This window comes from Gobio gobio (assembly GCF_949357685.1).
Source record: "Gobio gobio genome assembly, chromosome: 1".
Classification (NCBI taxonomy): domain Eukaryota; kingdom Metazoa; phylum Chordata; class Actinopteri; order Cypriniformes; family Gobionidae; genus Gobio; species Gobio gobio.
The window spans coordinates 84,399,134-84,414,295 of record NC_137097.1 but is presented as its reverse complement, the minus strand read 5'-3'; the positions used below and the strand labels follow the sequence as shown (position 1 = coordinate 84,414,295).

The 15,162-nt window shown below is 40.4% G+C and overlaps 1 pseudogene across 1 annotated transcript; it reads right to left on the bottom strand.

Moving 5' to 3' along the window:
• Positions 1–3,330: 3,330 nt before the first annotated feature.
• Positions 3,331–10,079, bottom strand: LOC307123543 (annotated as a pseudogene). The gene is made up of 4 exons: positions 9,978–10,079; positions 9,864–9,867; positions 5,064–6,062; positions 3,331–3,662 (listed from the first exon to the last, which is right to left on the bottom strand). The product of its transcript is annotated as an uncharacterized misc_RNA (transcript).
• Positions 10,080–15,162: the final 5,083 nt, after the last annotated feature.

The window sequence follows — 15,162 nt, the reverse complement described above, 5'->3', positions numbered from 1 at the left end:
ACAATTAACATCATTTCTTTTGTGCTTCAGATTGAATGTCTTTTCCTAATTTAATGGGGACAACTGTGTAAACAAAATTAACATCATGGTATTTTTCCAATATCAAATTGTCAATGTCAAATTGACCCCAGTGGGTAAAAAATGTTAGCAGATTTGAGGGTAGCAGGAGGGTTAAGATGCACTCTGTGTCTCCATTAGTGCACTATCTCTTCATTGTGTCATGAGCGCTATAAGCACACAATACAATGGCCAAAAACCCACGTGCAAAGAACAGAGAAGACAACAATTCACAGTCAACATTATAACAGCAAATTGTCTTGATTTTGATTTTAGTGCAACTTTAACCTCTTATTTGCAGATGTTCACTGATTATCATGCATATGAAGACCTACAGTCCTGCAATGAGTATGACTTGGCATGAAATGGGTCAAATTAGGTAAAAAAAGCAACAAAAAAAAACTTTTACAAAAAAGGCTCCTTTTACACTGAAACTCATGTTCACATTCATTTCCTTCTGCCCTTTTAACAGTGCAATGGCAACACAGAAGCCACATCAAATAGACAAAAAGGTTCAAGAATGCATTTATTTGTTTTAAAAGAATACAGCCCATTACTGGATTGGAAAGAACAACATGATAGCAGAAGATTAACATTTAGGAAGAATGAAAAACTGGGGTGGACAGAGCTGGACTGGGGCTAAAATTCAGCTCTGGACAAACCCAGCCCATGCGGCCCACAGGTTAACCATGAATGTTTTTGAATATAAATGAATAAAACAAGGACAAGGACATATAATGATATTATTGAATTTAGTTAACACATTTAATTGTCACACAGAAATGCACTTGAGAGTAAAGCACTGGTTTGGAGCTTGGATGCCGTACATTTACTGCTATTAAATGCTGTCGTTTACTCTCCCTCGTGTCGTTCCCTACCTGTACGGCTTTCTCTCTTCTGTGAAACACAAAAGTGTCACATTTTGAGTTTGTTCACGTTTAGAGTTTGTTTCTGATCTCTCTTTCTGTTCTGGGGGGTGTTCCAGAAAGCCGTCACATATACCCTTGAACTCTCGGTTGATTCTTCTTCCTCTTCTTCTTTTGTTTAATGGCGAGTTACACAACCTACTTAGTGCACATCGCCACCTATTTGTTGGTTGTGCAATCATTTTTTTTCAGTCTTTTTGTTTAATAAGTAATCTTTATTCACTGAGAATAAGAATGGAGAAAAATACATTTGGAATTACATTAGGGTGAGTAAATGATGACATTTTAGGTACTATCCCTTTAAAAACAATATTTTAAAGAGTTAACCCCTAAGACACTGATACCTATCTTTCATGAGGTTCTCATTGAAATAACATTTTACTTAAATTAAAATCATCAGAACTATTAAAAAAAATAATAAATAACATATTTAAAGGGGACATATCACGGAAATCTGACTTTATCATTGTTTAAGTGCTATAATCGGGTCCCAGTGCATCTTCCAACACAGAAAACCTAAAAAAAGGACAACCTAGTAACTTTGTGTTGGTAAGCCTTTCTCTACAAGCCTGTGGAAAAACGAGCCACTTATAATAAGTGAGGTAATATTACCACCCCTTAATCTGCACGTCTCCACCCACGGCACTGACGGACTGTCCCGTATTAGCATAGTTCCCGCCCTCAGTCCGTTGTCTGCCATTTCCTCGAGCTGCTGTAGCAACAATGTCTTGTAATCAATGCAGGTGCATTACCTGTACAAAGGGCAATTCAAGGCAGTTTTTGCTAAACAGTTAAAGCTCAAGGATTGATCAGTACCGACTATTCATGATCCAGCTTATAGTCTGCGAGTGATACTGGTTACGGCAGTCATGAAAGGGACTGCACACACTTTATTACAGTTCATCTGATTTGATTTATAGATATAAAGTTTACCAGTTTACCCACTGAAAAGGCATAATGTCTGTATATATTTGTTTGCTAGTTCTAAGAAGTGTTAATGTATATTGCTGTGTTTGCTGATAATAATGCAAGGGAGAGATGCAACAAAGCAAGATGGCAACATAAATTATAAGCATAATAAATTAAACTATACCTGTTCTATCTCTATGCGGCAGATATTCTCTGGCTCTGTAGGCATTATTGTCAGAGTCCGGGTCGAACTGAACACTGCTTCATGTTCTGTTGCACAAGCTATTAAAACTCCACCCTCTTCTTGAAAGAACAGGCAGGGAGCAGCAGCTCATTTGCATTTAAAGGGACACAAAAACGGCAAATTTTTGCTCACCCCAAAAACTTGGCAATTTTAACATGCTTTAAAACATTCTGTGGGGTATTTTGAGCTAAAACTTCACATACATACTCTGGGGACATCAGATACTTATTTTACATGTTGTAAAAAGAGGCATAATATATCCCCTTTAAATCTTCATTTATCTTCAGCTGATTTTATTTAAAGCTGTGGCTGAAGTCAGTTGTAGTTCCTGTATTTCCCAGTGATTCTGCTTGTTAACAGCAGGTGTTCATCAGTGTCTGGATTAACACGGTCAAGTGGACTATATCAGTCAACTAATGTAGGGAATAGTGAATTAGGGTATAGGGTGTTATATGGATCAGCCTCTGAGTGTTGAAATTGAGCACTGTTAATATACAGTATAGGCTATTCATAGGCTACTTTCTCGAAAATGACAAATATTACCCAGAATGCCTTGTTTTCTATGGTATATCTGTTTATTTATTTACTGCAAATATCTGTAAAACAACAGGTATTTCATTGTATAATGACAGATGAAAATAAATGTGATATAAACAATCAAACCATGTACCAAATTGTACTAAAACATCCTGGTCCCCCATAATGCTTCATAAATGATCCCCTCCCACCTCCACACACATTGTAGTTAAGACCACCTAATATAAAGTGGGACTACAAAAAGATTTATCAAACGTATTAAGTAATTTTACCTAGCTGGAGAAATCAGGTGATATCTACTGACAGTCATGCTTCAGTAAAACCTTTTTCAGGTTGGTTGAATTCAGTTATAATCAGCTATCTTAAATTATTTATTTCAATTCAACAAAACCAGTTATTGTTGATGTCACCGCATGAAGTAAATTTTTTAAGTTGATCATTTTTTTTGCTATAATGGTCCGAATATAACTATTTTCTATCTGTGAGAGCAGAGCTTGTAATCGGTCATCCGTATCGAGGCAGTCTCCAATGTGAATAAGTATAGCCATTTCATTTGATAGGACATTTTCTTCCATGTTTTTCCTTCTGATTTCCTTCTCCTCTTCAAATTCTTTCTGCTTCTCCTCCAGTTTTCTATGCAGCTCTTATCGTGCATTTTCATTTCTTGAGCTCCTCTTCTTCTTTTCTAAGCTCATCTTCTCTTTTTCTCAGTTCATTCCACGTCTCGTGTCTTTCTCTCTCGTATTCGTTCTTATATTTTTCAATGTCTGCAACATATTTGACTTTCTTCAATCTTTGAATTCTGATCTTCTTCTCCACCCGCTGGAGAATCTCGTTAGTGTAGGATCTCAAGTCACAAGCTGGATTTGATCTATATACAGGTTTTGCTTCATCGACTTGTAAAGCTGCAGCATTTTCCTCCTTAGATTTTTTTCCAGCTTTTTCTAAATCTTTATCCACTTCTCTCTTAAGCAGTGTTGCCACAGTTACTTTGAAAAAGTAACTTAGTTACTTTACAGATTACTTGATTTTAAAAGTAACTAAGTTACTTTACAGATTACTTGATTTTAAAAGTAACTAAGTTAGATTACAAGTTACTTTATTAGTTACATTCATCAGTTGCCGACAACACCTCTGCAGCCTCAACATAAAAATGACAACCGTTTTTGCCAACACTAAACATAAAACATGTTACACTATACTAAACATAAAACACTAAACATAAAACCCTAAACATGTTAATGAAAAGGTACAAATTACTTTGTTTTTATTAAATACATTTATGAAAAACAATTTATATTTAATTTTTAATTTATATTTATATATGAATGTAAATAATTATATGGGCCTACACAAATAATATAAAATTACAAGATTTATATTTTATTGTAAAAGTAATGTGCAGCTCTGTAAAGGGACAACAAATATATGATCGATCCGTGAGAACAATAAATTTTTTAATAATCTTTAAGTGCACAAAACTATGAAAATATATGAAACGCTTCAAAACAGAGCGGCAACAAAGCGCTTATGCGCATCCCGGGTGCAGAATGATGCGCTTAAAGCAACATGGAATCAGAGTGTGCAGTGCAGCGCGAGTGCACATTGAAAAGTCCACGGCATAAAGAGAAGATGAGCGTCGAGCCCACAAATCCTAGTCTACTATGTAGCCTATCGGTCCAAACATTCACTGATTATTTGTTTCTTCACAGTTTTTAATTCTGGTTATTGTGCGTGTGATGCTAATTAGTCCTTGTGTTGTCACCTGAGTAGTGAGCACAACATCTTTCAGAAAACGCAAGATAAACTCCAGGAAGATAAATTATTTTATCAACATATCAAGTATTAAAACGGGAATATATCATACGGAGTGAGCTTTACCGTGCTGCTGCTGACTGGAACCGAACGACGCGCAGTTTGAATGCTGAACGGAGAATGACAGAGCAGCGGAGGAAAGACATTCAGCTATGGCTTTAGATGACTTTGTAGGCTACTAGCAAATAATAATATACTAATAATGATTGCTGAAGGATAATGTGACAATATATATTTCTGATGATTATTTAATTATCACGACATGCCTAATCTGAACAAGTGACTGCCTGTCTTGAGTTTTGTCGACAGACGGAGCGGCCGCCTCGTAATTCTCTATGCAGGAAAAACCCTGCTGAGACTAAAAAAGAAAGCAAAAATATATATTTTTACTAAGGAAAATGACAAAAAAAAGTAACTCACAGTGACTTGGATAAGTTACTTTAATCTGATTACTGGTTTGGAAATAGTAACGCGTTAGATTACTCGTTACTGGAAAAAGTGGTCAAATTAGAGTAACGCGTTACTAAGTAACGCGTTACTGGCATCACTGCTCTTAAGGTGTATAAGATATTCACGTTCCGCTTGTTCTCTTGATTCATGTTGAATTCTCTTCTGGAGATTTTGTTTGTCTTTTTTATGCTTTTCTTCCAGGTATTTTATGAAGTTCTGTTGACGATTTTCTAAAGCCTTTTCTTGTCTTTTATTCTCTTCTTCAGATAGTTTCTGCTCATCCTCTAGTTTCCTCTGCAGCTCTTCTCGTAGAATTTCATCTGTTTCTTTCTTGATCTCCTCTTCTGTGTTTTTGAACTTCTCCTCACCTTTTCTCAGTTCCATCTCTTGTATTTCTCTCTTTTTCTTTCTTCATTTGTTCTATTTCTGCTTCATATTTGTCTCTCAGCTCTTCTTCTTTTCTCTTGATCTCTTCTTCTTTCTCTTTCATGATTATATCCTGTTCCTCTTGGATGTTCTTCTCCACCTGCTGGAACATCTCATTGGTGTAGAAACTCCCTCCGTTTGCTTTTATCATCCAGTCAATCTTCTCCAGCAGCTCAGAAACCTGCGTCTGATCTGTAGTCTCATTATTACTGAACACGTGGTATCTCGTTCCACACTGATGGACGAGGTACTGTAAAATGTAATTTTCTTCAATGAAATCTTCCATTCTTCTTCCCTTAAGTTCATCTCCTCTAGTGAACTGCACTATGGTGTACATTCTGGATGTGTCTCCAAAAGTCTCGTAGGTCATCTTCACGGCATCTTTCTCCTCTTGAGTGAATCGTCCCAGTGGAATCACCAGAAGAAACCAGGTGCCGTCATTGAGACACACTTTACAAACTCCTTCTTGATCTCAACATTATCAACTCCAGCATCAAACAGGCCTGGAGTGTCGATCACAGTGATCTGTCTTCTGTTGAACTCAGTCGTTTCTTTCTGACAGTCTCTGGTCACTGAAATTGATTTAATTGTTAATTTAAATGCTTCTCTTCTCAATATGATGTTTCCTGATGCACTTTTCCCAGCACCCATCTTGCCCAGCAGCACAATCCTCACATCCTCAACCTCATGTGTTACACCTGCTAAGAAAAAGACAAGGTCAGTCGCACACAAAACAAACAAGTTAAATTTGATTTACATATAATTTTTCACAATACAAATCAAATCAAAATCAAATCAAATCAAATCAAATCACTTTATTGTAACACAGCCATGCACACAAGTGCAACAGCAGGTGAAATTCTTGGTGCAGTTCCGAGCAACATAGTAGTCACGACATGACATGTACAACATTTAGAGCAGCATCAGATTACACTGATGCGCCCACAATTACTCACAGCACAGTAAACTCTACAATAAACAATAAATAATTTACACAATGTGAGTGTGGTTCTCACAGCTTTAACCAATATACACATACTTACAATATACATATACTTTAAACAATATACTTTAAACAATATACACACTAAAACATACATTAAACAATATACATTACGCTATAATAATAATAATAATAATAATAATAATAATATACAATGTACAGTATACATTATTATTCACAGTAGAGATCCAATGTACAATAGGTGCTATATGATAAATAATAAATTATAATAAATGTGTATATAATGTGTGTGTATCTACAGTGGGTTGTGCTGAGTGATATTCTGTCCAGTGTGTGTTATGATCCTGATGGATCAAGAGTTCAGGAGTCTAATTGCTTGTGGGAAGAAGCTGTTCTGGAGTCGGCTGGTGCGTGTTCTGATGCTGCGGTACCGTCTGCCTGATGGCAGCAGTGAAAGCAGCCCATGGCTCGGGTGGCTAGAGTCTCTGATGATCCTCTGAGCTCTCTTCACACACCGCCTGGCGTAAATGTCCTGGAGGGAGGGAAGCTCACCTCCGATGATGCAGCTGGCCGTGCGCACTACCCTTTGCAGGGCTTTGCGGCTGCGGGCAGTACTGTTGCCGTACCAGGTGGTGATGCAGCCAGTCAGCAGGCTCTCTGTAGTGCTGGTGTAGAAGCGTGTGAGGATGTGGCGGCTCATTCCAAACCTCCTCAGCCGTCGCAGGAAGAAAAGGCGCTGATGAGCCTTCTTCACAACGGCCTCGGTGTGGACGGACCATGAGAGTTCCTCTGTGATGTGGACACCGAGGAACTTGAAGCTGCTGACTCTCTCCACCGGTGCTCCATCGATGGTGATGGGGCGGTGTTCTCTCTCAATCCTCCTGAAGTCGACCACCAGCTCCTTGGTCTTGCTGACGTTGAGGGAGAGGTTGTGCTCCTGACACCACCGTGTCAGAGTGTGCACCTCCTCTCTGTAGGCCGTTTCATCATTGTCAGTGATGAGACCTACCACCGTCGTATCGTCAGCAAACTTGATGATGGTGTTGGAGCTGTGGGTTGCCACACAGTCATGTGTGTACAAAGAGTACAGGAGTGGGCTGAGAACACAGCCCTGAGGGGCTCCAGTGTTGAGAGTCAGTGATGAGGAGATGTTACTGCCCATTCTGACCACCTGGCGTCTGTTTGACAGGAAGTCCAGGATCCAGCTGCATAGCAAGCTGTTTAAGCCGAGAGCCCGGAGTTTCATGTCAAGTATGGAGGGCACAATGGTGTTGAATGCTGAGCTGTAGTCTACAAACAGCATTCTCACATATGTGTTCCTCTTTTCCAGGTGGGAGAGAGCAGTGTGAATAGTGGATGAAATGGCATCATCAGTGGAGCGGTTTTTGCGGTATGCAAACTGCAGTGGGTCCAGTGAGGGGGGGAGAACAGAGCAGATGTGGTTTCTGACTAGTCTCTCAAAGCATTTGCTGATGATGGGGGTCAGAGCAACAGGACGCCAGTCGTTTAAGCAGGTGGTTTTTGCTTGCTTCGGTACAGGAACAATGGTGGACGTTTTGAAGCATGTGGGGACCACAGACAGGGAGAGGGACAGGTTAAAGATGTCCGTGAAAACTCCAGCCAGTTGGCGCGCGCACGCTCTGATGACGCGGCCCGGAATGCCGTCTGGACCCGCGGCTTTACGGACGTTCACCCGCCGGAAGGATCGGGTTACATCCGCTACAGATACGGAGAGTGCACTAACCTCTGTATCTTCAGCCACGAGCTCTCTCTCCGCGAGGGCGGTGTCAGTTCCCTCAAAGCGAGCATAGAAGGTGTTTAGCTCGTCCGGGAGAGAGGCAGCGGTGTTCACGGTGGAGTTTGTGTTCCCTTTGTAGTCCGTGATGGTGTTAATTCCCCTCCACATGCTTCTGGAGTCGGTGGTGTTGAACTGTCCTTCAATCTTGTCCCTGTACTGGCGTTTTGCTGCTCTGATGGTTTTCCGGAGGGCATAACTTGCTTGTTTATGCTCCTCCGCATTACCGGAGTTAAAGGCGAAGGTCCGCGCATTGAGTGCCGCGCGAACATCCACATTTAGCCACGGCTTCTGATTTGGGTACAGCCGTATTGTTTTGGTCGGAACAACGTCTCCTACGCACTTCCTGATGAAACACGTTACGCTATCAGCGTAGACCTCGATGTCGTCATCAGAGGCCGACCGGAACATCTCCCAGTCCGCGTGATCAAAACAGTCTTGTAGCATAGAGTCCGATTGGTCCGACCAGCACTGGATGGTTCTGAGGGCGGGTGCTTCCTGTTTCAACCTCTGCCTGTATGCGGGCAAAAGGATGATGGAAGCGTGATCCGATTTGCCAAATGGTGGGCGCGGGAGTGATTTGTAACCATCCTTGAAGGGAGAGTAACAATGATCCAGAACTCGGTTCCCTCGTGTGTTGAAGCTAACATGTTGGTGGTATTTGGGTGCGATGCGCTTGAAGTTGGCTTTGTTAAAGTCCCCGGTCACAATAAACGCAGCCTCAGGATGCGCGGTTTCCTGCTCACTCACTGTCCTATACAGTTCCTTCAGTGCCCGGTCTGTGTCGGCTTGTGGGGGAATATACACCGCTGTGATGATGACCGCTGTGAATTCCCTCGGTAGCCAGAATGGTCGACACATAACCGTGAGAAATTCCAGATCAGGAGAACAGAAAGACTTGATAGAATGTACGTTCCTCTGATCACACCAGGATCGGTTGATCATAAAACATACACCCCCGCCTTTGCTTTTCCCGGAGAGATCTTTTTCTCTGTCCATCCGATGCACGGAGAACCCCGTGGTTTCGATGGCCGAATCTGGAATCTCAGCGGACATCCAAGTTTCTGTAAGGCAGATAATGCAGCAGTCCCTCGTCTCTCGTTGGAAAGAGATCCGTGCTCTCAGCTTGCAGAGTTTATTGTCCAGAGACTGAACATTTGCCAGTAAAATACTGGGAAGCGGGGGTCGGTTTGCGCGGCGTCTTACTCTGATGAGCACGCCGGCTCTGCTTCCCCTTCTCCGGCGGCGTTTCCGTGGTCGGGCCGCCCAAACTCATTGCTTTACAGCAGTTTCAGCGAAATTCATAATGGTATGTCTATAATGCTTGAGGGAGAAACTGCATTCTGTGTCACTAGCCAGGTTTCCATGCAAGGATTTTTTTTTTGTGAAAACTAGTTTGGAAACAATTGTTGTCAAGAAAAACATGACAACAATGCAAATAAATGTGGTGTCACATGGCTTAGTGTTTGTGGTGTTGCTCCCGTTAAAGCACCGTTTCTCTGTAGTTCAACGGAGCATTAAATCTGTTATATTCATATTAAATTGTATATTAAATTATTGTATTGCTATTGGTAAGACTAATACATGTTGCCTCTCAAACATCATTCATCCTTGTTTTTGTAATTTTGTCTGTCTTTTACAATCTCACAGCAATTTGTGTGAAAATGACACCATTAAAAAAGGTATTAGAAATGTATCAAAAGTTGATAGACTCGCCCATAACTGCTTGTTTCCATGTACTTTGCTGAAAGACACATTTAATACGAATTAACAACTGATTAATCTATAAAGTACTCCTATCATATAGCTACATATACTTTAAATAAGTCTCTTAAAAAATGTCTCTCTTCATACCTGTGTTGTGACTCTGATCAGATCACTTTCTCTGGTGTAGTTGAGTTTCCCCATTGCCGCACATTTGATCTCATACTCCGTCTCTGCTCTCAGATCAGTCATTGCAGGAGTAACTGTGTGTTGACCCTTCAGCACAGGTCCAGGGGCCTCATTTATAAACGTTGCATACGCACAAAAGAAGACGTACGCCGCTCTCCACGCAATAATTGGTATTTATAAAAAGCAAACTTGACGGGAAAATGGCTAATGTACAAAACTGATCGTCAATGTGTCCGTCTGGCGGAGCAGATATAGATGCGATTAGATAGATAGATAGATAATTAGGGAGATAGATAGATAGATAGATAGATAGATAGATAGATAGATAGATAGATAGATAGATAGATAGATAGATAGATAGATAGATAGATAGATAGATAGATAGATAGATAGATAGATAGATGTATTAATTGTCCACTAGGGAAAGTTGCTTTCATAGTAAAATGTCTTCATCAGCTACGGAATCATGGTATTCATGCCTTTAGTTTTATTTTTGATAAAATAACGTATGACGTCTGTCTCAACCATTCAGAAAGCTGCAAGACATTACATTTGCACTGAACTATGTCCAATTTCCACGTAGATTATAACAAACATCTGTAGCTTGTCAGATGCAATGAAATGGAAGGAAATAAAATGCCCTATCACAATGCATAATGACGCACAATGGCTGATCTTGCGCTCTTGAAGATGTGGCAAATGGAAGGATTCGGAGTGAACGCATCTTCAGACAGCAAGAAGACTTGCTGGCAAACGAGGCCACACTCTGGCGATGGAGTGCTAGACGCTTTCTTGCCTCGACTTTGATGTCCGACCATTTCTTTTTTATTTGGGCCATGGTCCGAGGTTGTGAGGCTACAGCATTTACGGCGTCTGCAACCTTTTGCCACTCAAGTGCGTTTTTGGCATTAGTAATGCCTACACTGTGCCCTCCAAAACAACATTTTTCTCCTCTTTTCAACCTTGCCAACGATAACTGCTACTTCAAAATTGAATTAAGTTACGTTTTTTTTATTTCCTCTCTGTGTTTGCCATGATTTCGCAATCGATGAATATTAACTTTTTCACTGACTATTTATGGGCAACTATGGGCTTGACATGAAGCCGCAAAAGCTGCGCTACATTTAGAATTGATTGTGATTTATTAAGGGAAAACTGCGTAGGATGTGTGTGCGCACGGTTTTATAAATCCCAATATTTCTGTGCGTACGCACGTCCTATGTTTCATCCGTACGCCACTGACACAAATCCTACGCAAAGTTTTATAAATGAAGCCCCAGATGTCCAGACTGTCTTGCTTCGGTTTATACAGTAATCTGAGCTCCTCCATCATGTCCTGCTACAGTAATGTAGCAGGACATGATGGAGGAACTGTAAGAGTCGGTTTTGGTGCTAAGACAAAAGCTGAGCTACACACCTCAGTAATTGAACAATAAAAGTCACTAATCTTGAGGAAAAGATCTCACAGAAACTGTGACAACACCCTGACAAACATTCCTCCCCCCTCCCCATTTTGCCCTCTCCTTGTCCTGGTTTCAAGTCACCAAATGCAGATATATCAGTGATGATGTATTTTGTAAATCTATTGTTTTATCCCTTTCATGTTTGATGTCTTTTTAAAGGTCTCAGTGCGAATGGTAAAATGGTCTCAGTTTCACTGCAGTCACTGGTAGTATTAGAAAGATTGGAAAACTAATGAGAATTCAGTTCTCCTTTGAGTAGTCTCTTCAAAGATATCTGATCCACTCCCCCAAAACCAGGTGGGGGTGTTGCAAATATTTACAGCCCTTTTGTTCTGGTTGGAGTATTTAAGGCTGGATGTTCTAACTCTCTGGGGGAATATTCTGTAGTCAGACCCCCCGTGCAAACTGCATGTAGATGTGCCAGACATGATGACTCTTTTAAATTATTTTCATATTGCTTTGCAATTGTGTTTTATGTTTTTACGCTGATCAGTTGTGTACCATGGATTCTTGTTTACGTATTTACTTTTCCTGTCTGGCCAAAATAAATGTTAACCTTGATTTCTCTTGTATGGTTCCGAAATCATTATTCTAGTATGGATCGATGTAGAGTCCTTTATTACCGCAAAATCTAGGGTTATGATAGATCAAACCGATGATGCCACGACTGAAGTGTGACGGAGCGGTGCAGATTTCTTACTCAAAGGAATTTCGACTACGCCACCCTGGGAATTTCACCCAGGGAAATATGAATGATACCTAACAAATTGTCATTAGGTCACACAGGTTCGATTCTCTTTAATAAGGTAGGCAGAAACGTGGGTATCATAGAAAAGTACAAAATTTTATTAATACAAGGTTAAGTGAAAAAGGACAAATTGAATTAAAATGGTATCAATGATACAAGCAACCTCAGAGGGATGTTGAGGTGCACAGCTGGCAACAGATTCCAAAGAAAAACAAATAAGAAAAGAAAACCACTCACGGAGCTGAGGCTCACCACAAGGGAAGTGATCACCAAACTAGTTCTCCAAAAACACACGGTTCACACACACACACACGCCACAGTGCACTCAGGTCACACAACACTTCAAAAAGTGTCACACGGCAAACATCGGAGGAGCACCACCACCAGTGGAGACCTTTACACCCGTGGGACCCCAGCTCCTGAAAGGATAAATCAAAGATAAATACAACAAACTTCAAAACAACTCAATTAAACCACAATTTAATTGCGGTACAAAACCGCAAGTAATAATAACTATACCAACACAAATCAAAATCACAAAAATATACAAAATGATTCAAACAATCAAAAATAAAGAAAACACATCAACTCAATTCAAAAGACAGGGGCGACAGGCGTGCGTAAAGCAAATATGTTTGTGCTCATGTTCCAAAGACCAGTGAGCGTCAACCCCAAAAGTAAATATAAACTATAAAACTCAGTAAAACCAGACAGCAACAATCCTCTTGATTAGTTGGAATATAACGACGTTCACTCTGTATGGGCGCGGAGAAACGACAGGCTGTAACTATGGCGACAGCAGAGAAAATGATCACAGACGAGAGGGAGAATCCTGAACCAAATATAAAACAAAAGGGAAACAAAATTACTAAAAACATATGCATCACTTGCTGAAAATATCCTACATGCACAACACTCACCGGGAAAGGACTATGTGCACTTTTATCCCTTCTCAAGCATGGATACACAGCATTTGTATACACCGTCGTTCAACTGGGATACAGGGAACTGCACACACTCAGAACGTCAGCCTATCCATGAGCCCCAGCAACGCAAAACAATCTGCTTTACACTGAACAGTTCCACATACCTGAGAGGTGAGCAGTTTAAATTCCACCAATGCAGCAAGTCGAAGGAACCAGAAGGAGATGAAAAAGACAGGCTAGAACGCAACAATGAATTGTTAATGCCACACGCACAGCAACTCAGGGCAAAACTGCTACATGCTAACGACATACCTGCAGCTACCGTCAACAACAAAGGGGAGGGGCCGGACATAACGGACGTGGCGCATCACAGGCTACAACCAACCAGCTCTTAAATAGGCGGCACTCCTCACTGATAGGTGCTCAAAGCTGTCAATCAGCACCACTTCTCATTTATTCGGTTACAGAAGCATGGAGCGCAGCGTGCGCGATATTCCGATTTTTGACTATCGCTGGGTTAGCAAGTTGTAGTCCGTGAATATTGCTAAAATTACACTTTTTGTTGAGTGAGCATGTGCAACCACTTAAAGGTAAAATATTCACCCTACATCCTCTGACTAATCACAGAAGTAACCGTTTTGTGCCTGTGAGCGCGCGAAATCCGGACGCGTCATGTCTCTATGCGATTTAGGGTCTCTCGATGAACGAATATAAAAACTAGGAAGATACAAAGAAAATCAACGATCTAAATTAAATCGCAACTAATCGTAAAATCAGCTGATAAACTCTAAATGTAGCACACTTTATGGAGTCACTTAGAATTGGAGTCAGATAAAATTATTAATGGAGTCAGATTTAAAATGAGATATCAATAAATTAGGAGAACTTCACCGAAAGGCTGAAAAGGCTTACACACAGAATTCCTTCTGGCCAAGTCATTAGTATCCGGTTTTTGGGCTACTGGATGGAATTTTACAGTTGGTGACCTCGACGTGATCTCCCGGTGGCGGCGAGTGTTTTTTCAGCTAAATATTGGGATTGCTACAAGCGAGAGGTTTGATCTTCTTCTCTTTCTTCAGCTGTTATGGTAAGTCCATTCTTATTTGCCTTTTAGAAATGTTGGGAGTGTATAGTACTGAATACTGTATAAATCTGATGGGGCGTGAAAAGAAGACAACCATATTGCTTATCAGGGACATGAAAGCAACAGCGTAGAGTAGAAATGATATCCCTTGCTTTAAAATTCTCCTTGTTTGCACACGCAGCAAGAGAGGAAATTTTATTTCTGTACTCAAGAGAGCTCTGTAAATTAAAACCTTGAATTCTGAGGAAAATGTCCAGTTACATTTGTTAATTTGCTTTGCTGCAACAACGCGACAAAGAAAAAGAACAAATGGTCACGTTAACTTGTGAATGAAATCTTGTGAGTAGATGAGCTAAAATAACATTGAAACGATCTCACTGGAATCCTTTGTGTGTAAAATGTGAAGGTGGACAAAACTGGTTCAGGTCTGATGTCACAATTATAAATGTCTTATAAAACATATCGTTTTACTATGGTCTTACTTCAGACTTTGCAATCACTGCACTTTTGTGTGTTTATTAATGTCTCAGAAGAGACTGAGAAAATTAACAGACCAAAGATAATCTTTGGCTTTCTCCATCAGACCTGTGTTTGTCAAACCTTCCTTTTCATATGCAAATAGATTCTCCAAAGAATGCAATTGATAACTTCTCAGCCTAAAACAAGAAAATTGTGCCCAATTCTATATTGTGTAGTCACAAAAATCTTTGAATTGAGCAATTATTTGATCTGTGCTCTCAGTGTTTGCAGTTTATTGAGCGTTCACAGCAACTAAGTTTATAACTGGCTTCCAGTTTGGTCGTATTGCTGTGCACCCAATGATCAGGCCAGCACAGCAGCAGCTGCAGGTCAATCTAAAGATCAGTGAGATGATAACAAATTATTATGGACAAATGACTCAGCAGAGATCCTCTTGAGACCAGCA